Here is a 24,181-nt window from a genome sequence, read left to right on the forward strand (position 1 = left end):
CTTTAGTTGATTCTATGGTTTAAGTTTATGATCATTTTGTATTGGATCGAATAATTACAGAATGTTACATTAGACTACCAGTTTTCTTGTGAACCGCACAACTCTCCAAAAAAACAAGGTATACGGTAGTGCTCACTCTATCATCACTTATTCGGGCATTTTTTAAATCTTGGGGTGACCCGGTTTGCCATGCCTGCATCCCAATAAAACATTGCGAGATTTGGAGGCTGCCATTATCTAAAGGAACTCCACAGTTATGGAAAGCGCTGGGGTTCGAGAAATTGGGGGATTTCTAAAATGGTGCACATCTGACTTCATGGGATTCTATAATTCAACAATTTGGTAGGCAAAATTCTTCATTTTGTTCTAGCTTTAATCAAATCAGTAGTTTTCTTAAAAACAGCCACATGGTAATAAACAAGGCCACTCCCTTGTTAGTTCATCGTATGAATGAAACCAAGCTATCAGGAGTAGGAAACTGCAGTTTTCTGCCACTAAAGCGGCAATAGTTTTAACGTCGTGCTTGATAATATGCCCCCTAGTTCTTATCAAGAGGGATAGCATACTACACACCACACAGAATGCATAGGATGTTTCCCTCTCTTCCCGACAAGTGCTTTAAGAGTAATGAAATTGGTAGTGGCAGATGGATACACACTTTTTTCGATTGCCTCCGCTACAGCAATTTTGGAGTTACATCTTTCATGCAATTAGTTGTTGTAGCCAAACTATGATTTGCCTCACACCAATGTTGGCACTGTTTGTCTCATCGCACGAGCTACACCACTTGCATAAATATCAGCAGTATTTTATATTGACAGCTATCGCTGTGGCTCGTCCGCTGATCTTGCAGTGTTGGAAAACAGCTATGGTTCCATCGCACCATCAATGGTTTATTAAAATGACCAGTACCCAACCTTTTGGAGAAGCCTTTGCCAAGTGAGAAGGAGCTCTTCTGAGAATTAAGACAATTTACACGTCTATTTCTTTGTCTTAGTTTGTATTGACTTGTACAACCAGCCTGGGTTATTTATTAATCTAGTTGATACCTTTGTTTTCCACGATTGCCATGAGTTGGAGCCTGGTGTAAATGTTTGTTAAAATGCGCATTTTTATTTAAGAATATAGCACTGGTCAATGAGAATGTTTTTTAGGTTTCTAGGCTTTGCAGCACTAATTTGCATATCCCAAGAATAAAAGTTATGCGGTGCACTACTTAGCACTAATGCACTTTTAGAATCTTTTGTAGCTCTCTTTTCTCGTCCAACTGTATTATCATTACTCAATAGTGTAATGTGGCAATTTTGACATTTCGAGTCAGTTGTTTTTAACATTTTCAATCATTCTCGGTGCTTGAAATTGATATATGAATTAGGAAATGCACCTCATTCAGTTATGAGTTGTACTTTTTGCACCTCACAATTTAATACCAGGTATTGCTGCAATTGTTTATTGCAAGTTTTGTGTTTCCATATTGTATGTATCGATAATATGTCAGTGATTCAAAGGGAGGTAAAGGTGATTTTAGAATTCAGGGGTGTGTAGAGGTCCAAGGACTTAAGGGTGATTTTAGAGTTTAGGGGTAGGTGGAGGTATGGGTGATTTTAGGGTTCAGGAGTGGGTAGATGCAAAGGGAGGTAAGGATGATTTAAGAGTATGGGTGTGGGTAGATATAAAAGGAGTACAGAAGCACATGTGGGAGATAGCTGAAAATATATGCACTCCTATGAGATGCTTAAGCTAGAAGGAAAAAATTTAGTCTGAAAAGCAAACAGTGGAAGAATTGAAGCTCTCCAATCATAAGAGATGATAAAGATGCTATGATCTATGGAGGGACAAACACAAGATTTACACTGTATAGGAAGTAGGCAAATGTGAGTGACAGGAAAGCCAAGAAATAGTAAGCAATGGGCAGGCTCCAAGACGCTGTATGATCCTGGTAAGCCCACAAAATGTCTTGCAAAAGACAGCGCATGCACTCTCTAGTAGATAGGACACATAAATAGACAGCTCATGATTCTTGTTGGTTTTTCTATACGCAGTCAGGTGTGTCTGGGAGAAAGCATTAGAATGATCAATTGCTTACAATCTTTTCTTTTCTCGCCACATATTTTAGGGGACTGCAAATTCATGCAAGTTTATGTTCTAGTTCATTTTATTGCTTTTGGGTAAATAGCCATTCATGAAATGACTATGCATGCAAAAATACAGTGGAAAACTTAGCACATGTTACAGATGAGATATCTAACAATGCATCAAGAATAGAAAGAACAATGCACATTTAATTTATGTCGGGAAGCAAAACATGTTGTAACAGTCACATTTCAAGCAGTTTAAGATATAAGGTGGTAGACAGAGACATTGTGAGGTGGACTCTCCTCAAAAAGTTAGCAAAGTTGCTTTTATTGCATACTAACACAATGCATTAAATCACCTGAGAGATGACTTGGAGCAGGAAGATGACCAACTGGAACAACTTCTGGAGCAGGCCCAGGAACTTTCCCATGACTGGGACTTGGAGTGGCACAGAGCCGTCTGGTATCGAGTGATCAGGAGCTTCAGGGCGTGTTTCCGAACTACCCTAGGGGTTTACCTACAGCAGTCAAGACAGGCTTGGAGTTGTGGCCCCACTCCAGACACCACAGGTAAACCAGGTGGCGGTCTGCCACAGACATCAGCCTGTGACAGGATCCACAGGGTTTGTACCCCACAAGTTTTTAGGTAACATCCCTATAGCACACTGGGAGCTAGGCTCAAAAGATTTTGAAGTTGAAAAAATAATAAAAAAATTAACTCAGGTAGCTCTCTCTGAATCAGCGCTAAAGGCACGGAAAGAAAGGAACTGAAGTCAGCATGCTGGGGTGGTGCCTATATGGGCACTGTGCGCGCCAGTTTTGACGCACACGATGCCGACGCAGAGATGATCGACACCACCTACCAGCGCCCAGAAGTACTGCTCAAGATTGTTTTAAATCATGAGAGGGGGAGAAGGAAAGGATTGTGATCCATTCAGTTTCCTTGTATATATATTCAAAATAAGTTAGGAATAGATCACTTGACCTGAGTAACCAGGGTCTGCAGTATTATCCGTTAAGTTCAATAAAAAACCCTCATTCACGTACTCAACTCGCGAGGCGGTATATCTTGGTTCTCCGTCTTATCTTAAAAACGTGACAGCATCATCATAGGGTTTAGTTTTAGTTGTATGCTTCCTCCATCCGGAGGAGAACCACTGGTTATTGCAGTAGTGATCAAAGAGAAAATAGTGAGTGGTGGGTGTGTTAAAGTGAGGTGAGAGTAGTAGTGATGTTAAAAAATCATGTTGACCTAGATTTAAAAATTTTTAATAGTCTAGGTTCATGATTGTCTTAAAAAACAAGGAATCTGTGTCTAGAAGTCTCCATAAGTCTATTTGAGCTACCTAAGTAGGCTATGTATCAGCAGAAAAGTTGCTCAAGTCCCACATGGATCATTAATTCTGCATCAATGCATAATACCAACATATTCAAATGGACCTCTTTTTCACAAATTCCTTTTTTCCTTCCTCACTGGGCATAGGTACCATATTTCTAGTGAAGACAATTAGTACATTCAGGTTAGAGTAACAAGCACAAAGGGGCGCAGCAGGGATTGGCCACTGGACCTGGGACTAATCATCCATGGGCACCCCTCTGCAGGTGTCTAAACACACTGCAAGCACAAAGTTTGTCTACCAAAATGATTACTATTTTAAAATTAGGGCGCTGTTAAATGACTGAGAAGATGGTTAGGGTGAAATAAACAGATGTGGAAAGGGGATGCTGTAATTATGCAGACATCTCCCTCTCTAATTATTTTTAGCCCCTTTAACAATACATTACGCCTTAAATTACTATAAAACCATACCTCCCCACACATTTTAAGCTGCTGGATTCATATCTGCATTCCATCTCAGTGCTCAATTACTTCATCCTGCTCCTAAACAAAGGCTATAAATGCAACAGCTTCTATTCCAACAAAATGGTGTTCAAGAGTATCTCACTTTTATCTTAAATCTAAAATGTTAGCTTTCTAGTTCTCCCTTAGAATTTATCTGAAGCTGCAATTGATCACTAGGGAGTTAAATAACAGACTGCAGTCGCTGTTGGAAGTTATTGTTTCAAGCTGCATGTAAGAATGATTTACTGACATGGATGAGGAAGATATTTAAGAACTCATACAAAATCTGTTAATTTGGGGGCGTGGCCTGCTGAGCAGCGAAATGGCCGCTCTCTGAGTGTCCTCCGCCGGCCGGAAAACTATCCTTTAATTATCCTGCACTTCGGGGTGATGACGAACTGCCCAGACCGTCAGAAATAGCTGGTGTAGCAGTGCGGCATCGGCGGAGGTCCCTCATACCCGTCCTGCCTCGGGCAGCTTGGAGCTGTGACCTGCTGGAGTCCGAGACGAGGGACGCCGGCGGTATCTGCTGGTGCGTAGATGGGAGGCGCTGCAAATCAAGGCCGAGGCGAACCTGCTGAGCATGGCCTGTGATTGGGAGGGGGAGCGGAGCCTGGACTGGCCATAATTTGATTGCCTCTGGTGGCGGATGCCCCCCTCCCCCCCGGTGGTGAAGGGCTGTGGTTTGGGCTGCCTCTGATGCCTGCTGGGTCGAACGGCGATACAGAGGTCGGCAAGAGATCGAGGCGCTGCACTGTGCACCAGACGCCATTGCGGTAGGCGGAGTTGTGATCGGGTGCACCGGGGAGCGCCGCATATGTGTGGATGACGCTGGAGTTTTGGAGTGTTGGAGCGGGCTTATGATGGCGGCGAGACGTTCGGCAAGACTTAACGGTCAGTGAATGGAGAGGTGTGGGGCCGCCATCTTGGGAGCGCTGATGTGACGGCCTGTGATAAGCACCTCGGCGGGGCAGCACTGGCACCTGGAGGACGTGTGCACATCCAGAGGGCTGTCACGGTACAAATACATAACGGCTGAGGCTCCTGCGGTCGCGGCGATGACTTCTGGCTGCCCGGAGGGCATCTGTGGCCGTACTTGTTGCCGGTGCCTGGGGGCGCCACTGCTGGCCGGACTAGAGGAGGCCCCGGTTGCACTCGAGCTCCTACACGATTGCGGCGCTATTCGCCTCTGGTGTGGGTTTTTGCTACTGCACAAGTGGGAGCACCTGTGGAGCAATTGAGAGACTGGGCCCTCTGCGAAAGTAGAGCTGGTGTAGGGTTCACGTGTGATCTACTGGTGTGGAGGTTGCTGGTTTCTGTGCGGGAGCTGTTGAGGACTCACATGCTTTTTGCCATCTGGGGGTAGGTGCTACATTGCCAACCCCCTGTGCAATATGTGATCTAGCGGGCCGCTGTTGGAAAATCTCCCCTGGAGGATACCGGATGCGGGGCGGTGGGCCTCGCCGCCTGTTGAAGCTGCGGTTGCCCGGTGGTGAGGCTGGCCTAAGTAACATAGCGGCACGTGGTGGGCATCGGCAATACGGCCAAAGCCTCCCAAATCCAAAAATAAGCATAGACAGGGGGTGAACTGCCCAAGGTGTGGAACGGCATTGCCGCCCAACATCTGCTGTTGTGGGCTCGGGGGTGCATCTGCTGCTCTTCTCCACGAGATGTTGGTGCATCCTACCGGCAATGGGCAAGCAGGACTCTAAGCAGCCAAAGCTGACCTTCGAACATAAGCACTCCACGCGGCAGGCGGACATGTAGCCGTAGACTCCGGCGGAGGAGCAGCGGGATCCCACGGCCGAGGATCGTGGAGAGGACTTGCGGACACTTATGCTGGAGATGCGTTCGAGCCTACGCAACATTGACACTAAACTGGATAACTTAACCTCTCAATTAAACTCTGTGAAATCACAGGTGGCAACCCACGAGACGCGGTTGGATACGCTTGATAATCGTCAGACGAAGTTTCATGAATTCCAAGTTGAAACGAAGGACCAGTTGCTACATATGGACAAACTGCTCGGTGTCATCAGAGCTAAGAAGGAGGACTTGGAAGCAAGGTCAAGGCGCAATAACCTTCGCGTTACCGGTATTGCAGAGACAACGGCAATATCAAAAATGGAAACCTACATAACTGACCTGTTGCACGAGCTATTTGATCCACACCTGTCTGCGGTGTTTGTGGTGGAGAGGGCACACAGGTCCCTGGGGCAGAAACCTCCTGTTGGGGCACCGCCTCGACCTATTATTGCGAAGCTTCTGAACTATCAAGATCGTGATCTCATCCTACGAATGGCCAGGGAAAAAGGCAGCATCACGCATAAAGGCAATAATATCTCATTCTACCCAGATTTCACTCCAGCTGTCCAGGCAGCACGACGAGAATTTCTTCCAGCAAAGCGGGCTCTCCTACAAGCGCAGATTCCATATTCTCTTTTATACCCCGCTAAACTGAAAGTGTCGTTTGAGGAAACTGCCCACATATTTACTGACGCTAAATCGGCATTGAAGTTCGCCAATCATGTGGGAGGCAAGAAAACAAAAGGGCATCGTGGTGAAGCGGAGGCAGCAGGAGGCCGGCTGAGTGACAATGATTAACATGGGTATCGTATTGTGAATATATGGGACCTATCAAATTGTTCGACTGGGGGCTGGAATATGGTCAATTGAAGTGTGCATTTGAACGCCTCTGGACGCCAATTCACACTGTCTGTTCTAATGTTTTTTTTTTAATAAATGAGTCTTGGGCGGTTCACATACCCCGCAGGTTTTCTGGCCACCCTGTTAAATACAGGGTAGAAGCCGGCATAGCTAGACCCCCTCGGGAATGTTCCCTTGCTTGTTTTATGTTGGTTTAGGGTTATTAGATGGGATGGGTACTCTACAACCCGGTTGGGGGGTTGGAGTGGGTGGGGGGTGGAGGGTAGGGTCTGTTTCCTTGTTCAATGCCAGCACCAAGATCATACAATGTAGGTCTAGTGTCCTCTGCATATGGAATGGGTCTTGCCGAACTGTTATTTTCCTCTTCTGGACTATAGCAGTGTTAGACGGACCGGGAGGGTCGGCCGAGGACAAGGGGAGAGGTCTCCGGGGAGAGCCGTCTCCAGCGATCGTACAGATAAATAACTTCCCCCCCACAGACAGACACCACACAAGGAGAAGATTTAGCGTTCTTTATAGGCAATTTCTTATGGTACGATGGAAGGTACAAGGAGGTCTGGACTCAGGGGTCCCCTCGATTCAAGTCTCTCAAGATGGGGAAAGGGGGTAGCGGGACAGTCTGGTTACCAGTCTGGTAGTTGAGGTGGTACGGTGGATAGCTCACAATCCTCGAGCTCGGTGTTCTAGCTGGGACGGGCCGCGGCAGCGCCAGCAGGTCCCGGTGAAGATGGTTGATACACGGTCCGCGGCAGCGCCAGCAGGGCCCGGAGAGATGGTCGATGCACGGTCCGCGGCAGCGCCAGCAGGTCCCGGTGAGGATGGTCGTTACAACGGGCCGCGGCAGCGCCAGCAGGTCCCGACGAGGATGGATGTTGCAGAAGGCCGCGGCAGCGCCAGCAGGCAGGACGATAGTTCACAAGATAGGGCTACGGCAGCGCCAGTAGTCCGTCAAGGCTGAGTTCTCTCGGTGTCTCTCGACTCCAAGATACAACTGCCGTCCTGCTCCGGAGCTGCCCTAGTTATAGGTCTGGCGCCCTTTGATGTCCGGACCCTCGCACTTGGAGGTCGGAGGGTCCGGGATGAAGGTGTCCAGACACCCAGCAGGGGGTGGAGCCAGCGCCTGGGGGAGCTGGAGGCGATCGGCACCTGGCGGGGGAGAGCCCTTGACGCTTCGTTCTCCCATTGACCTGCCAAGTGGTCCGCTCACCTCCTGGGTGGATGGTGGTGCCGGGATGCCGGGGCCGGCCAGGCCCAGGGTTAGGGTCGGGTGGAGGCCACGCGGCCTCGTGGCGCAGGGCCCAAGATGGCGGCTTGATCCGGCCGGGGGAGCCGGTGGTGGCTCGGTCCCGTGATACATGGAGGTCCGGGGGCAGGAGTTCCGTCGGGAGACGGAGTGCGGGTGATTCGTGTGGGTCACGCCTGGCGGGCCGGGGCTTAGGCCCTGTCATGCGGGGAGGGAGCAAGCCCTTCGTGTGGCCTGTCCAACATGCGTCCCCCCCAGCTGAAGGCGGGGAGAGTCACCCATCTTCCTGGGGACTCTCCTCGTCGAGGCGGAAGAAGCGTGACAGGCCATCTCCGTTGGCGTGGTCTTGGACCGGTCGGTGTTCCACGGTGAAGTCCATTCCCTGCAGGGAGATGGACCAGCGCAATAGTTTTGGGTTCTCCCCCCGCATCTGCATCAGCCACTGCAGGGGTCGATGGTCGGTTTGTACCCGGAAGTGGGTACCGAAGAGATAGGGCCGGAGCTTTTTGAGGGCCCACACCACTGCGAAGGCCTCCCTCTCGATTGTGCTCCAGCGCTGTTCTCGGGCCAGGAGACGTCTGCTGATGAAGGCCACCGGCTGGTCATGGCCCTCGGGGTTCAGTTGGGAAAGAACCGCTCCGATGCCGTGGTCGGAGGCGTCTGTCTGTACAATGAATTCCCGACTGTAATCGGGGGCCTGCAGCACAGGGGCGGTGCACAGGGCGGCCTTCAGCTTTTCGAAGGCCGCTTGACAGTCGGTGGTCCAGTTAATCCGCTTCGGCTGGTTTTTGGACGTGAGGGGCCCCACAATGCTGCCGTAGTCCCTCACGAACCGCCGGTAGTAGCCGGTGAGTCCCAAGAAGGCTCGGACCTCGGTCTGGGTGACGGGGGGTTGCCAGGACTGGATGGCAGCAATTTTAGGTTGCAGCGGGGCCACCAGCCCGCTTCCTACCTGGTGCCCGAGGTAGGTCACGGACCCTTGACCAATTTGGCATTTGCCAGCCTTAATCGTGAGGCCGGCCCGCTGGAGGGCCTGCAGGACCTCTTGGAGGTGGAGGAGGTGGTCGGACCAGTGGCGGCTGTACACCGCGATATCGTCCAGGTAGGCAGCGCTGAACTCCTCGAGCCCCGCCAAGACCTGGTTTACTAGGCGTTGAAAAGTAGCGGGGGCATTCTTCATGCCGAAGGGCATGACCTTGAAGTGGTAGTGGCCATCGGGGGTAGAGAAGGCAGACCGTTCCTGAGCCCGGGGTGTGAGACCGATCTGCCAGTAGCCCGCTGTTAGGTCGAAGATGCTGAGATAGCGGGCGGCCCCCAGCCGGTCGATCAATTCATCTGCTCGGGGGATAGGATGAGCGTCGGTCCGGGTGACAGCGTTCAAGCCCCGGTAGTCGACGCAGAATCTCAGTTCAGGCGTGGTGCCGGGGGCAGCGGCTTTGGGGACCAGTACAACTGGGCTGGCCCAGGGGCTGTCCGAGGGCTCGATGACCCCGATCGTGAGCATTTTGGCCACTTCTTCTTGGATGCAGGCCCGTACCCGATCTGGCACGCGGTAGGCCCGGTGTCGGACAGGGGGACTGTCCCCGGTGTCCACGTCGTGCAAGCACCAAGGGGTGATCCCGGGGGTGAGGGAGAACAGTGTAGCGAACCGCAGTAGGAGGTCCCGGCAGCCCTGGCGTTGCTCTGGGGTGAGGTTATCGGAGAGCCGGACCCCGTCCACGGAACCGTCGTTCTCCTGAGTCTTCAGGAGATCCGGGAGGGGTTCGGAGTCTTCCTCCGCCCCACTGTCCGTAGCCATCAGGAGGCTGAGTTCTGAGCGCACAAAGTGTGGTTTGAGTCTGTTGGTGTGGAGGACCCGAAGGGGGTTCCGGGGGGTCCCCATGTCGACGAGGTAAGTGACGGGGCTTTTGCGCTCGACCACTTTGAAGGGCCCCGTCCACTTATCTTGTAAGGCACATGGTTCGGTGGGGGACATCACCCACACTTGTTGACCAGGTTCGAACTCGACGGAGGAGGCATTGTGATCGTACCATTTTTTCATGTCCTCCTGACTGGCCTCGAGGTTCGCTTTTGCCATCTCCCTGAAGCGTCGGGTCTGATTGCGGAGGGCCAGGAGGTACTTGAAGACGTCTGGAGGGGTCTTTAGGGGGGCCATCTCCCAACCTTCTTTGACTAGGCTGAGGGGCCCTCGCACAGGGTGCCCGTACAGGAGTTCGAAAGGGCTAAAGCCGAGGGACTTCTGGGGAACTTCTCGATAGGCGAAGAGGAGGCACGGGAGTAGTACATCCCACTGGCGACGGAGGGGCTCTTCCAATCCCCCAATCATCCCCTTGAGGGTGCGGTTGAATCGCTCCACTAGTCCGTTCCCTTGGGGGTGGTAGGGGGTCGTGAATCGGTAGGTGACCCCGCACTGTTGCCAGAGGGACTTCATATATTTCGAGATAAAGTTCGTGCCTCGGTCGCTGACGACTTCTCGGGGGAAGCCCACTCGGGAGAAGATCCCCATTAGGGCCCGGCCAACCACCGGGGCTGTTACAGTTCGTAGGGGCACCGCCTCGGGGTAGCGGGTGGCGTGGTCCACCAGTACCAGGATGAACCTATGTCCTTGTGCCGTGCGGGGGTCCAGGGGCCCCACAATGTCTATTCCTACCCTCTTGAACGGGGTGGTGACCACTGGGAAGGGTTGCAGAGGGGCTTTCAGCTTACGGCCGCTCTTTCCACTGGCTTGGCACGTGGGGCAGGACCGGCAGTGGGTAAGGACGTCGTTCCGCATCTTCGGCCAGAAAAAGTGAGTCACTAGGCGACTGTAGGTTTTGTCGTGGCCCAGGTGTCCAGCCAGGGGGACATCGTGGGCCAGAGTTAGTAGGAAGTCTCTGAAGCGGAGAGGCACCACCAGCACTCGACTGGCCCCTAGTTCTGCGATTCTTTGTTCGCTGTATAGCAGGTCGTTATCCCAATAGACCCAATGAGTTCCGGTGGAGTCCCCTGCGCTCTGGGCGCTGGCTTGCTGGCGGAGCCCCTCGAGGGAAGGGCAGGTCTTTTGCTCCTGGCGGAACTGCTCTTGGGTGGGCCCCCCTTCTTGACGCCACTGAGCCAGGCCGGGGAGGTCCTGGGGTTGCGCGACCCCTTCGGCCGTTGGTTCTGGGGGGTTGGTCTCGTCGTGGTCCTCTACTGGGGCGACCGGGGGCGGAGGTGCTGGCCATTCTGGATCTTCTGATCGGGGGACGGCACGGGCGGCCATGGACCGGGTGGTTACGCAGGCCCAGTCAGGGAGGCCCAGCATCCCCAGGTGCTCTCTTCTTTCGACGGTGGCCCACGGGGAACTCTCAAGGTCATTCCCCAGGAGGCAGTCCACGGGTGCATCATCCCGGACCGTCACCTTCAACAGGCCGGAGACCCCCCCCCATTCGAAGGGGACGCAGGCCATTTGACACAGACTCTCGGAATTGTCGGCTGAGCGGACGGGGCAGAGAATGTTCGGCAGGATCTGCTCGGGCTTCACCAGGTGACAGCGGACGGCCGTCACACTGGCGCCTGTGTCACGTAAGGCCTCGGCCCGACGTCCATTAATGGTCACCCATTGGCCATATTTCCGGGTGTTGGCGGGTAGGGGGGCCCGCGGAACCATGTCCTTTCCCCCTAGGCATGCTAGAACCATGGCGGCCGGTTCCCACTCTTGCTGGGCCGGCTCATATTCTTCCTGTTCCTCTGATAGTCGTTCTTCCCCCAGGGCGGCGGCCGCTACCTGGCGGGGCTTTGGTGTTTGGTTCTGCGGGCAGCTCGGGTCATTGGCGTAGTGGCCGACTCGCTGGCATCGGTGGCACGTGACGTTGGCTCGGAACCCCGGGCGCATCGGGGGGTTGCCCCGCCCGGCCGGGGGCGGGGTGTTGGCCACGGGTGTTGCCGGGATGGTGTCTCTCCCTCGCCCCTGGCCTCCTCCTCCTCCCCGGGGACGGTGCTGGCCTTGGTTGTTTCGGTTTTGCTCGTGCGGTCCTCTCCGGCCCACTCGGGTGCTTTCCCATCGGTCAGCTTCAGCGGTGAGTTGCCGGGGGTCAGTCAATTTACTGTCGAGGAGGTGCTGCCTGAGCTCGACGAAACAGTTGTTCGACAGGTGCTCCCATACCATAAGGTTAAAGAGTTGCTCGTAGGTCGTTACATGGCTCCCCTTGATCCAACCCTCGAAGGCTCGGCTGAAATAGTTGACGTACTCCACCCAAGTTGTACCCGGGATCCGGGTGCAGTCTCTGAACCTCTGGCGGTACATCTCGGGCGTGAGGCCGTAGCGGGTGAGGAGGGCAGCCTTCATGTGGTCGTAGGACGACATCTGGTGATCTGGGAGCTGCAATAGGGCATCGCGGCCTTCGTTGACGAACCTCCCCCATAGCCCGGCTCCCCAATCACTCCGGTCGATCCGGTGGGAGGTCATGGCGATCTCGTAGGCTTTGAACCACTGTTGTATGTCGTCCTCTCGGACATATTCTCGGACAACATCCTTGGGGATGTGGACTTTTCTCTCGGTTGCTCCCGGGGTGTGCGGTCGCTCAGGCACCCCCGGTTCTTTATTCTGTTTCCGGAGTTCTATTTCCGCCAGTTTGCGCTCGTGTTCGAGTGTTATTCTTTTTTCCTCGAGCTCTCTCTGTCTCTGTTTTTCTTCTCGCTCTTCTCGGAGCCGCAGATGTTCTAGATTTAGTTTCTGCTCGGCTAACTTTAGTACACCGTCCATCTTGAGTCGTGCCATTTCCAACTCATGTAATCTGGTTCTTTCTCTTTCTTGGATCTCCTCCTGCGAGAGGCCCGTTCCCCGCTCCTCGGGAGCCGTGGCGTTCCCCTCTGGTGCGACACTGTTTTGGTCGGGGGATCCGGTGACCCCAGTTTCCGCCCACGACTCAAGGGCGCGCTTTAAATCGTCTTTGGTACTCAGGCCGGTGGTAGCAATGCCTAGTTCCATGCAGAATTGTTTAAGTTCGCGGTGGCTATATTCTTCCAACTTATCCATTTGGAACTTTTCAGTGGAACCGCTATCTTTGGCTGACATCGTGGTTTTGTCGTGGGGTGAGCTACTCTCTGTACGATTACGCGTTGATTCGGATCGCGCCGCTGGCCACCAATGTTAGACGGACCGGGAGGGTCGGCCGAGGACAAGGGGAGAGGTCTCCGGGGAGAGCCGTCTCCAGCGATCGTACAGATAAATAACTTCCCCCCCACAGACAGACACCACACAAGGAGAAGATTTAGCGTTCTTTATAGGCAATTTCTTACGGTACGATGGAAGGTACAAGGAGGTCTGGACTCAGGGGTCCCCTCGATTCAAGTCTCTCAAGATGGGGAAAGGGGGTAGCGGGACAGTCTGGTTACCAGTCTGGTAGTTGAGGTGGTACGGTGGATAGCTCACAATCCTCGAGCTCGGTGTTCTAGCTGGGACGGGCCGCGGCAGCGCCAGCAGGTCCCGGTGAAGATGGTTGATACACGGTCCGCGGCAGCGCCAGCAGGGCCCGGAGAGATGGTCGATGCACGGTCCGCGGCAGCGCCAGCAGGTCCCGGTGAGGATGGTCGTTACAACGGGCCGCGGCAGCGCCAGCAGGTCCCGACGAGGATGGATGTTGCAGAAGGCCGCGGCAGCGCCAGCAGGCAGGACGATAGTTCACAAGATAGGGCTACGGCAGCGCCAGTAGTCCGTCAAGGCTGAGTTCTCTCGGTGTCTCTCGACTCCAAGATACAACTGCCGTCCTGCTCCGGAGCTGCCCTAGTTATAGGTCTGGCGCCCTTTGATGTCCGGACCCTCGCACTTGGAGGTCGGAGGGTCCGGGATGAAGGTGTCCAGACACCCAGCAGGGGGTGGAGCCAGCGCCTGGGGGAGCTGGAGGCGATCGGCACCTGGCGGGGGAGAGCCCTTGACGCTTCGTTCTCCCATTGACCTGCCAAGTGGTCCGCTCACCTCCTGGGTGGATGGTGGTGCCGGGATGCCGGGGCCGGCCAGGCCCAGGGTTAGGGTCGGGTGGAGGCCACGCGGCCTCGTGGCGCAGGGCCCAAGATGGCGGCTTGATCCGGCCGGGGGAGCCGGTGGTGGCTCGGTCCCGTGATACATGGAGGTCCGGGGGCAGGAGTTCCGTCGGGAGACGGAGTGCGGGTGATTCGTGTGGGTCACGCCTGGCGGGCCGGGGCTTAGGCCCTGTCATGCGGGGAGGGAGCAAGCCCTTCGTGTGGCCTGTCCAACATGCATCCCCCCCAGCTGAAGGCGGGGAGAGTCACCCATCTTCCTGGGGACTCTCCTCGTCGAGGCGGAAGAAGCGTGACAGGCCATCTCCGTTGGCGTGGTCTTGGACCGGTCGGTGTTCCACGGTGAAGTCCATTCCCTGCAGGGAGATGGACCAGCGCAATAGTTTTGGGTTCTCCCCCCGCATCTGCATCAGCCACTGCAGGGGTCGATGGTCGGTTTGTACCCGGAAGTGGGTACCGAAGAGATAGGGCCGGAGCTTTTTGAGGGCCCACACCACTGCGAAGGCCTCCCTCTCGATTGTGCTCCAGCGCTGTTCTCGGGCCAGGAGACGTCTGCTGATGAAGGCCACCGGCTGGTCATGGCCCTCGGGGTTCAGTTGGGAAAGAACCGCTCCGATGCCGTGGTCGGAGGCGTCTGTCTGTACAATGAATTCCCGACTGTAATCGGGGGCCTGCAGCACAGGGGCGGTGCACAGGGCGGCCTTCAGCTTTTCGAAGGCCGCTTGACAGTCGGTGGTCCAGTTAATCCGCTTCGGCTGGTTTTTGGACGTGAGGGGCCCCACAATGCTGCCGTAGTCCCTCACGAACCGCCGGTAGTAGCCGGTGAGTCCCAAGAAGGCTCGGACCTCGGTCTGGGTGACGGGGGGTTGCCAGGACTGGATGGCAGCAATTTTAGGTTGCAGCGGGGCCACCAGCCCGCTTCCTACCTGGTGCCCGAGGTAGGTCACGGACCCTTGACCAATTTGGCATTTGCCAGCCTTAATCGTGAGGCCGGCCCGCTGGAGGGCCTGCAGGACCTCTTGGAGGTGGAGGAGGTGGTCGGACCAGTGGCGGCTGTACACCGCGATATCGTCCAGGTAGGCAGCGCTGAACTCCTCGAGCCCCGCCAAGACCTGGTTTACTAGGCGTTGAAAAGTAGCGGGGGCATTCTTCATGCCGAAGGGCATGACCTTGAAGTGGTAGTGGCCATCGGGGGTAGAGAAGGCAGACCGTTCCTGAGCCCGGGGTGTGAGACCGATCTGCCAGTAGCCCGCTGTTAGGTCGAAGATGCTGAGATAGCGGGCGGCCCCCAGCCGGTCGATCAATTCATCTGCTCGGGGGATAGGATGAGCGTCGGTCCGGGTGACAGCGTTCAAGCCCCGGTAGTCGACGCAGAATCTCAGTTCAGGCGTGGTGCCGGGGGCAGCGGCTTTGGGGACCAGTACAACTGGGCTGGCCCAGGGGCTGTCCGAGGGCTCGATGACCCCGATCGTGAGCATTTTGGCCACTTCTTCTTGGATGCAGGCCCGTACCCGATCTGGCACGCGGTAGGCCCGGTGTCGGACAGGGGGACTGTCCCCGGTGTCCACGTCGTGCAAGCACCAAGGGGTGATCCCGGGGGTGAGGGAGAACAGTGTAGCGAACCGCAGTAGGAGGTCCCGGCAGCCCTGGCGTTGCTCTGGGGTGAGGTTATCGGAGAGCCGGACCCCGTCCACGGAACCGTCGTTCTCCTGAGTCTTCAGGAGATCCGGGAGGGGTTCGGAGTCTTCCTCCGCCCCACTGTCCGTAGCCATCAGGAGGCTGAGTTCTGAGCGCACAAAGTGTGGTTTGAGTCTGTTGGTGTGGAGGACCCGAAGGGGGTTCCGGGGGGTCCCCATGTCGACGAGGTAAGTGACGGGGCTTTTGCGCTCGACCACTTTGAAGGGCCCCGTCCACTTATCTTGTAAGGCACATGGTTCGGTGGGGGACATCACCCACACTTGTTGACCAGGTTCGAACTCGACGGAGGAGGCATTGTGATCGTACCATTTTTTCATGTCCTCCTGACTGGCCTCGAGGTTCGCTTTTGCCATCTCCCTGAAGCGTCGGGTCTGATTGCGGAGGGCCAGGAGGTACTTGAAGACGTCTGGAGGGGTCTTTAGGGGGGCCATCTCCCAACCTTCTTTGACTAGGCTGAGGGGCCCTCGCACAGGGTGCCCGTACAGGAGTTCGAAAGGGCTAAAGCCGAGGGACTTCTGGGGAACTTCTCGATAGGCGAAGAGGAGGCACGGGAGTAGTACATCCCACTGGCGACGGAGGGGCTCTTCCAATCCCCCAATCATCCCCTTGAGGGTGCGGTTGAATCGCTCCACTAGTCCGTTCCCTTGGGGGTGGTAGGGGGTCGTGAATCGGTAGGTGACCCCGCACTGTTGCCAGAGGGACTTCATATATTTCGAGATAAAGTTCGTGCCTCGGTCGCTGACGACTTCTCGGGGGAAGCCCACTCGGGAGAAGATCCCCATTAGGGCCCGGCCAACCACCGGGGCTGTTGCAGTTCGTAGGGGCACCGCCTCGGGGTAGCGGGTGGCGTGGTCCACCAGTACCAGGATGAACCTATGTCCTTGTGCCGTGCGGGGGTCCAGGGGCCCCACAATGTCTATTCCTACCCTCTTGAACGGGGTGGTGACCACTGGGAAGGGTTGCAGAGGGGCTTTCAGCTTACGGCCGCTCTTTCCACTGGCTTGGCACGTGGGGCAGGACCGGCAGTGGGTAAGGACGTCGTTCCGCATCTTCGGCCAGAAAAAGTGAGTCACTAGGCGACTGTAGGTTTTGTCGTGGCCCAGGTGTCCAGCCAGGGGGACATCGTGGGCCAGAGTTAGTAGGAAGTCTCTGAAGCGGAGAGGCACCACCAGCACTCGACTGGCCCCTAGTTCTGCGATTCTTTGTTCGCTGTATAGCAGGTCGTTATCCCAATAGACCCAATGAGTTCCGGTGGAGTCCCCTGCGCTCTGGGCGCTGGCTTGCTGGCGGAGCCCCTCGAGGGAAGGGCAGGTCTTTTGCTCCTGGCGGAACTGCTCTTGGGTGGGCCCCCCTTCTTGACGCCACTGAGCCAGGCCGGGGAGGTCCTGGGGTTGCGCGACCCCTTCGGCCGTTGGTTCTGGGGGGTTGGTCTCGTCGTGGTCCTCTACTGGGGCGACCGGGGGCGGAGGTGCTGGCCATTCTGGATCTTCTGATCGGGGGACGGCACGGGCGGCCATGGACCGGGTGGTTACGCAGGCCCAGTCAGGGAGGCCCAGCATCCCCAGGTGCTCTCTTCTTTCGACGGTGGCCCACGGGGAACTCTCAAGGTCATTCCCCAGGAGGCAGTCCACGGGTGCATCATCCCGGACCGTCACCTTCAACAGGCCGGAGACCCCCCCCCATTCGAAGGGGACGCAGGCCATTTGACACAGACTCTCGGAATTGTCGGCTGAGCGGACGGGGCAGAGAATGTTCGGCAGGATCTGCTCGGGCTTCACCAGGTGACAGCGGACGGCCGTCACACTGGCGCCTGTGTCACGTAAGGCCTCGGCCCGACGTCCATTAATGGTCACCCATTGGCCATATTTCCGGGTGTTGGCGGGTAGGGGGGCCCGCGGAACCATGTCCTTTCCCCCTAGGCATGCTAGAACCATGACGGCCGGTTCCCACTCTTGCTGGGCCGGCTCATATTCTTCCTGTTCCTCTGATAGTCGTTCTTCCCCCAGGGCGGCGGCCGCTACCTGGCGGGGCTTTGGTGTTTGGTTCTGCGGGCAGCTCGGGTCATTGGCGTAGTGGCCGACTCGCTGGCATCGGTGGCACGTGACGTTGGCTCGGAACCCCGGGCGCATCGGGGGGTTGCCCCGCCCGGCCGGGGGCGGGGTGTGGGCCACGGGTGTTGCCGGGATGGTGTCTCTCCCTCGCCCCTGGCCTCCTCCTCCTCCCCGGGGACGGTGCTGGCCTTGGTTGTTTCGGTTTTGCTCGTGCGGTCCTCTCCGGCCCACTCGGGTGCTTTCCCATCGGTCAGCTTCAGCGGTGAGTTGCCGGGGGTCAGTCAATTTACTGTCGAGGAGGTGCTGCCTGAGCTCGACGAAACAGTTGTTCGACAGGTGCTCCCATACCATAAGGTTAAAGAGTTGCTCGTAGGTCGTTACATGGCTCCCCTTGATCCAACCCTCGAAGGCTCGGCTGAAATAGTTGACGTACTCCACCCAAGTTGTACCCGGGATCCGGGTGCAGTCTCTGAACCTCTGGCGGTACATCTCGGGCGTGAGGCCGTAGCGGGTGAGGAGGGCAGCCTTCATGTGGTCGTAGGACGACATCTGGTGATCTGGTGATCTGGGAGCTGCAATAGGGCATCGCGGCCTTCGTTGACGAACCTCCCCCATAGCCCGGCTCCCCAATCACTCCGGCTTTGAACCACTGTTGTATGTCGTCCTCTCGGACATATTCTCGGACAACATCCTTGGGGATGTGGACTTTTCTCCCGGGGTGTGCGGTCGCTCAGGCACCCCCGGTTCTTTATTCTGTTTCCGGAGTTCTATTTCCGCCAGTTTGCGCTCGTGTTCGAGTGTTATTCTTTTTTCCTCGAGCTCTCTCTGTCTCTGTTTTTCTTCTCGCTCTTCTCGGAGCCGCAGATGTTCTATATTTAGTTTCTGCTCGGCTAACTTTAGTACACCGTCCATCTTGAGTCGTGCCATTTCCAACTCATGTAATCTGGTTCTTTCTCTTTCTTGGATCTCCTCCTGCGAGAGGCCCGTTCCCCGCTCCTCGGGAGCCGTGGCGTTCCCCTCTGGTGCGACACTGTTTTGGTCGGGGGATCCGGTGACCCCAGTTTCCGCCCACGACTCAAGGGCGCGCTTTAAATCGTCTTTGGTACTCAGGCCGGTGGTAGCAATGCCTAGTTCCATGCAGAATTGTTTAAGTTCGCGGTGGCTATATTCTTCCAACTTATCCATTTGGAACTTTTCAGTGGAACCGCTATCTTTGGCTGACATCGTGGTTTTGTCGTGGGGTGAGCTACTCTCTGTACGATTACGCGTTGATTCGGATCGCGCCGCTGGCCACCAATGTTAGACGGACCGGGAGGGTCGGCCGAGGACAAGGGGAGAGGTCTCCGGGGAGAGCCGTCTCCAGCGATCGTACAGATAAATAACTTCCCCCCCACAGACAGACACCACACAAGGAGAAGATTTAGCGTTCTTTATAGGCAATTTCTTACGGTACGATGGAAGGTACAAGGAGGTCTGGACTCAGGGGTCCCCTCGATTCAAGTCTCTCAAGATGGGGAAAGGGGGTAGCGGGACAGTCTGGTTACCAGTCTGGTAGTTGAGGTGGTACGGTGGATAGCTCACAATCCTCGAGCTCGGTGTTCTAGCTGGGACGGGCCGCGGCAGCGCCAGCAGGTCCCGGTGAAGATGGTTGATACACGGTCCGCGGCAGCGCCAGCAGGGCCCGGAGAGATGGTCGATGCACGGTCCGCGGCAGCGCCAGCAGGTCCCGGTGAGGATGGTCGTTACAACGGGCCGCGGCAGCACCAGCAGGTCCCGACGAGGATGGATGTTGCAGAAGGCCGCGGCAGCGCCAGCAGGCAGGACGATAGTTCACAAGATAGGGCTACGGCAGCGCCAGTAGTCCGTCAAGGCTGAGTTCTCTCGGTGTCTCTCGACTCCAGGATACAACTGCCGTCCTGCTCCGGAGCTGCCCTAGTTATAGGTCTGGCGCCCTTTGATGTCCGGACCCTCGCACTTGGAGGTCGGAGGGTCCGGGATGAAGGTGTCCAGACACCCAGCAGGGGGTGGAGCCAGCGCCTGGGGGAGCTGGAGGCGATCGGCACCTGGCGGGGGAGAGCCCTTGACGCTTCGTTCTCCCATTGACCTGCCAAGTGGTCCGCTCACCTCCTGGGTGGATGGTGGTGCCGGGATGCCGGGGCCGGCCAGGCCCAGGGTTAGGGTCGGGTGGAGGCCACGCGGCCTCGTGGCGCAGGGCCCAAGATGGCGGCTTGATCCGGCCGGGGGAGCCGGTGGTGGCTCGGTCCCGTGATACATGGAGGTCCGGGGGCGGGAGTTCCGTCGGGAGACGGAGTGCGGGTGATTCGTGTGGGTCACGCCTGGCGGGCCGGGGCTTAGGCCCTGTCATGCGGGGAGGGAGCAAGCCCTTCGTGTGGCCTGTCCAACAAGCAGGATATGCACAAAGCGAATAAAACGTTGAATTGTTTGACCTGGAATGTTTGGGGGCTAAATGATCATAGGAAGACACGGTTGGTGCATGCCTACTTAGTACGTCACAATGTAGATGTCTGCCTGTTGCAGGAAACACACTTAAATACCGCACCATCCCAGCGCTTGCGGCATAATAGGTAGGGACACGCTTATTCGGCTATCTACTCCAACTATGCCCGTGGGGTGGCAATATTGATCAGACGAGGGTTGGATTGGAGGGAGGGATCGGTCCAAGGCGACCCGGAGGGTAGGTATGTTTTGGTGCAGGGACTGATATGTGGCCTCTCGGTGGTTATTGTGGCTGTTTATGGTCCTAATATTGACACCCCCACTTTTTTTCATAAGATTTGGGGACAAGTTAGGGCTACTGGTTGCAATACGATTCTCTGGGGGGGAGATTTCAATGCTGTTCTTGATGACAAAATGGATAGGAAAGGGGCCGCTCGTGCACTGAACCCGATGGCCAGGACCGCGCTACAGGAAATAATAGCTGATGGCGAACTCATTGACATTTGGCGAAGCAGACATGAGGCGCTGAGGGAGGGCAACTGCATCTCGGCCCACCGCAACGCTTGGTCCCGCCTAGATTATTGGCTAGTGTCGCGAGACATAGCCTTGTGGACTGTTGACGTAGAACATATGCCCCGTTCTCTATCTGACCACGCTCCTTGCATGTTGAAATTGTTGCTCCCGGGCGGTCCACGTCCGGCATTTACATGGCGCCTCCCGCCGCACGCTCTACTAGATGATGCATTTAAGGAGGAGATTAGGAAGGATATCACTGACTATTTTGAACTTAATGCAAGATCGGTAGACACTGAGACATCCCTATGGGAAGCATTTAAAGTTGTCATTAGAGGCCAGTGTATTGCCCGGCAGGCTGGAGTGTTAAGGGCGATACGGAGCACCCTTGCATCGCTGGAGGCCGATATAAAAAAACTCGAACAAACATTTTTTGATACTGGCGAGCAAGATAAGGCGGGTCTGATGAAAGCCAAGTTATTGGAATACGCCGAGGAAGCGCAACGTGAGGTAAAATTTTTAGGTAAATATGCGGAGGCTAGACGTTATGGCGTGGGTGGAAGACCAGGGAAAGCCTTAGCAGGAATGTTACAAGCACCAACATCTGCGACATACATACATGAACTGCGCACGAAATCTGGCGTCCAGGTTCGAGGACAAGGAGCGATCCTTGGGGCCTTTTCTGATTTTTACTCTAAATTATACACAACTACCCAGGAAACTTGCCCGGATGGGTTAGAATCCTTTTTGGATTTGATTGCGTTGGTATGGTTTAATAACACACACAGGGAATACATGGACCTACCGATAGACGCCGAGGACGTGGCACAGGTCATAACGAGCTTACCACCAGATAAGGCGCCGGGACCGGATGGCCTAACCACTGCCTTTTATAAGGCATACACTGAGGAGCTGGCGCCCAGGCTGTTAGCAGTTTATGAAGAAGCTTTGGAGACGGGCGTCTTGCCTGCATCCATGCGTGAGGCTTTGATTATCACACTGCTAAAGCCGGATAAACCAGCAGAAGACTTAAACTCCTATAGGCCCCTTTCCTTGATAAATGTAGATGTGAAGATCCTTGCCAAGCTGCTTGCGAACCGGGTGCAGCCCATGTTACCTATGATAGTGCTCCCCGATCAAGCAGGATTTATCCCAGGGAGATCAACCTCACACAATCTACGCACGATCTTCTCAGCCCTGCATTACTTGCACCCAGATGTTAGGGCTGCGGTGGTGTTCTTAGACGCCACCAAGGCCTTTGATACTCTTGAGTGGCCCTATTTATTTACTATATTAGGCAGGATGGGCTTTAGTACACTCCTCATCAAAAAAATGTGCTTGCTATACACAATGCCCAGAGCCCGGGTGAGGGTAAATGGCCTGGTTTTGGAACCTTTCTCCATTTCGCGGGGCACGAGGCAGGGTTGTCCCCTCTCCCCGCTGTTGTTTGCCATAGCTATGGAGCCTCTGGCTGCCACAATTAGACAGCATCACACGGCAAGGGGTATAGGATTCAGTTCTAGAAATCTCCTAATATCGCTATACGCAGACGATGTGACCCTCTATCTTATCAATCCGGACGAAAACCTAAATCTGGTATTACGTGAATTTGTCCGCTTTGAGGGTCTTGCGGGAATCTCCGTCAATTGGTCCAAGTCAGTAATTTTTCCCCTGACTGATAATACCGCAAGGGTATCCTCTGAATACCCCCTGTGATGGGAGGCAGACGAGGTCAAATATTTGGGGATATGGATCAGTCGAGACCTTCAAGCGATCTGGAATCTTAACTATGGGAGAGCGGTGATGTGGTTGGGAAAAAAGGTGAAGATATGGGCAAAACTACCCCTGTCCCTCACAGGGAGGATAGTGCTGGCTAAAATGATTATATTACCTAAATTCCTCTATTTATTTGCAAATATACCAATTCCGCTCACATCACATTTTTTTACCACCCTGAGATCCCATCTGGTTGCACTAGCGTGGGCAGGTGGACAAGCGAGGGTGGCATGGGACATGCTGATGCTGCCTTTAAAACAGGGAGGCCTGGGAGCCCCAGATATGAGGCTATATGCACTTTGCGCTCAAGCCCAATTTTTGCATTTTTGGACCCACCCAACTCCCTTTCAGCCACATGTGGCAGTGGAACGTGATGCTGTCGCGCCAATTCCACTAAACGTAGCGATATGTGCCACAGCGAAACGCCCTAGAGGAGATGTGGATACTGCTGGGACACTACAATGGGCGTGGGAGGAGTTGCGCAAGAGGGCTGGAGTCCCGTTGCTTTATGCCCCCTCGCTTCCCTTGATGCATAACCCGATGCTGCCATGTGTTGCGGATGGAGTTGCCAAACACCTAGTGGAAAAAATGCACCTTCATACATTCGCAGACCTCTTCCCCGACAACAAGTTCATGTCCCCCCCGGTGGCAGAAGAGGGCTGCACTGTGCCCTTCTCTGAATTATTTTTGTATCATAGGTTGCGGGCGGCATGCCGCGCGCTCAGCGGGGACTCCCCTGAGGCCCCTCCGACATTCACTGCTTTGGAGGGTGTGGTGGGATTCCTGTCCCCGCGCAAGTTAGTCACCCGTATCTACCGGCAAATGCAAAGCACGGCACCGGTGGTCACACCTAAATCCCTTCAGTATTGTAATGGTGAGCTCCAATCCCCACTGTCCGAGGAACAATGGAATTTCTGCTGTGGGCAGCTTACTGAGCTCTCCCCCAACTATAAGCTACGATTAATACACTTTAAATACTTACACAGGTTCTACAGAAACCCTATCAGTCTGAAAAGAATGGGGCTCCGAGAGACTGATGAGTGCTGGAGATGTAGGCACTCCCCTGCCTCTTTTTTACACATAGCATGGTCTTGCCCACTGATAGAGAAGTATTGGTCTCAAATTTTCAATTTGGTAAACCAGATTGTTGGGCGCTCAGATATCCCATCCCCTATAATTGGTATATTGGGATATGTCAGGGACACTCCACCAAAATCGCGCAAATTGCATGCGTTGCTTCTATTATTCGCCAAAAGACAAGTGGCGCTGCATTGGGGCAGGCGGAGGGTGCCTACGTTAAAAGGCTGGCTGGCTGACGTAACATATGGGCAAACACAGCTGAACACGTTCTGGGAGTTGATGCTGTCTGCATCCCGACCTCGCGATATCTGGGAACCGTTTGTGAGTTGGGCTCAGGAGCGTCAGGGCATGGAGACAGAGGGTGACACCCTGAATGGGTAGTCTCTGGGGTGGGTGAAGGGGGAGCTGGGGGAACTTTCCGCAAAAAGAGGTAGGACTCTGATTTCCCCACGCTATGGGCTAGAATAAAATCTACGGCCAATTGCACGGGTTAAACTGGAGCAATATGACAGCTATGATAATGGCCTGTGAGTCCTGAATGTTTGTGTCTACATGTACTTATGCTAATGGTTGAAGCCCCTGTGACTCATGGATTTATTCTAGCATTGTGCTTTGCCTAAAATGGAATTGACAAGACCAATATTGTAATATGTAAACCTTTGTATGGCACCTGACAACATCATGTATATGAATATGCTATAACAATGACTGGCTGATTATGTTGGTTGTATTGTTCTTGTAATTATTGAAGATATAACTAATAAAAAAAAATAATAAACAA

General features: G+C 54.8%; 1 protein-coding gene across 1 annotated transcript in view; it reads right to left on the bottom strand.

Moving 5' to 3' along the window:
* The window catches only part of HFM1 (helicase for meiosis 1), a 3,754,865-nt gene that overhangs the window by 1,962,608 nt on the left and 1,768,076 nt on the right, over nucleotides 1-24,181 (bottom strand). The window lies entirely within an intron of this gene.

Source organism: Triturus cristatus, chromosome 4_2, assembly GCF_964204655.1.
Source record: "Triturus cristatus chromosome 4_2, aTriCri1.1, whole genome shotgun sequence".
NCBI lineage: Eukaryota > Metazoa > Chordata > Amphibia > Caudata > Salamandridae > Triturus > Triturus cristatus.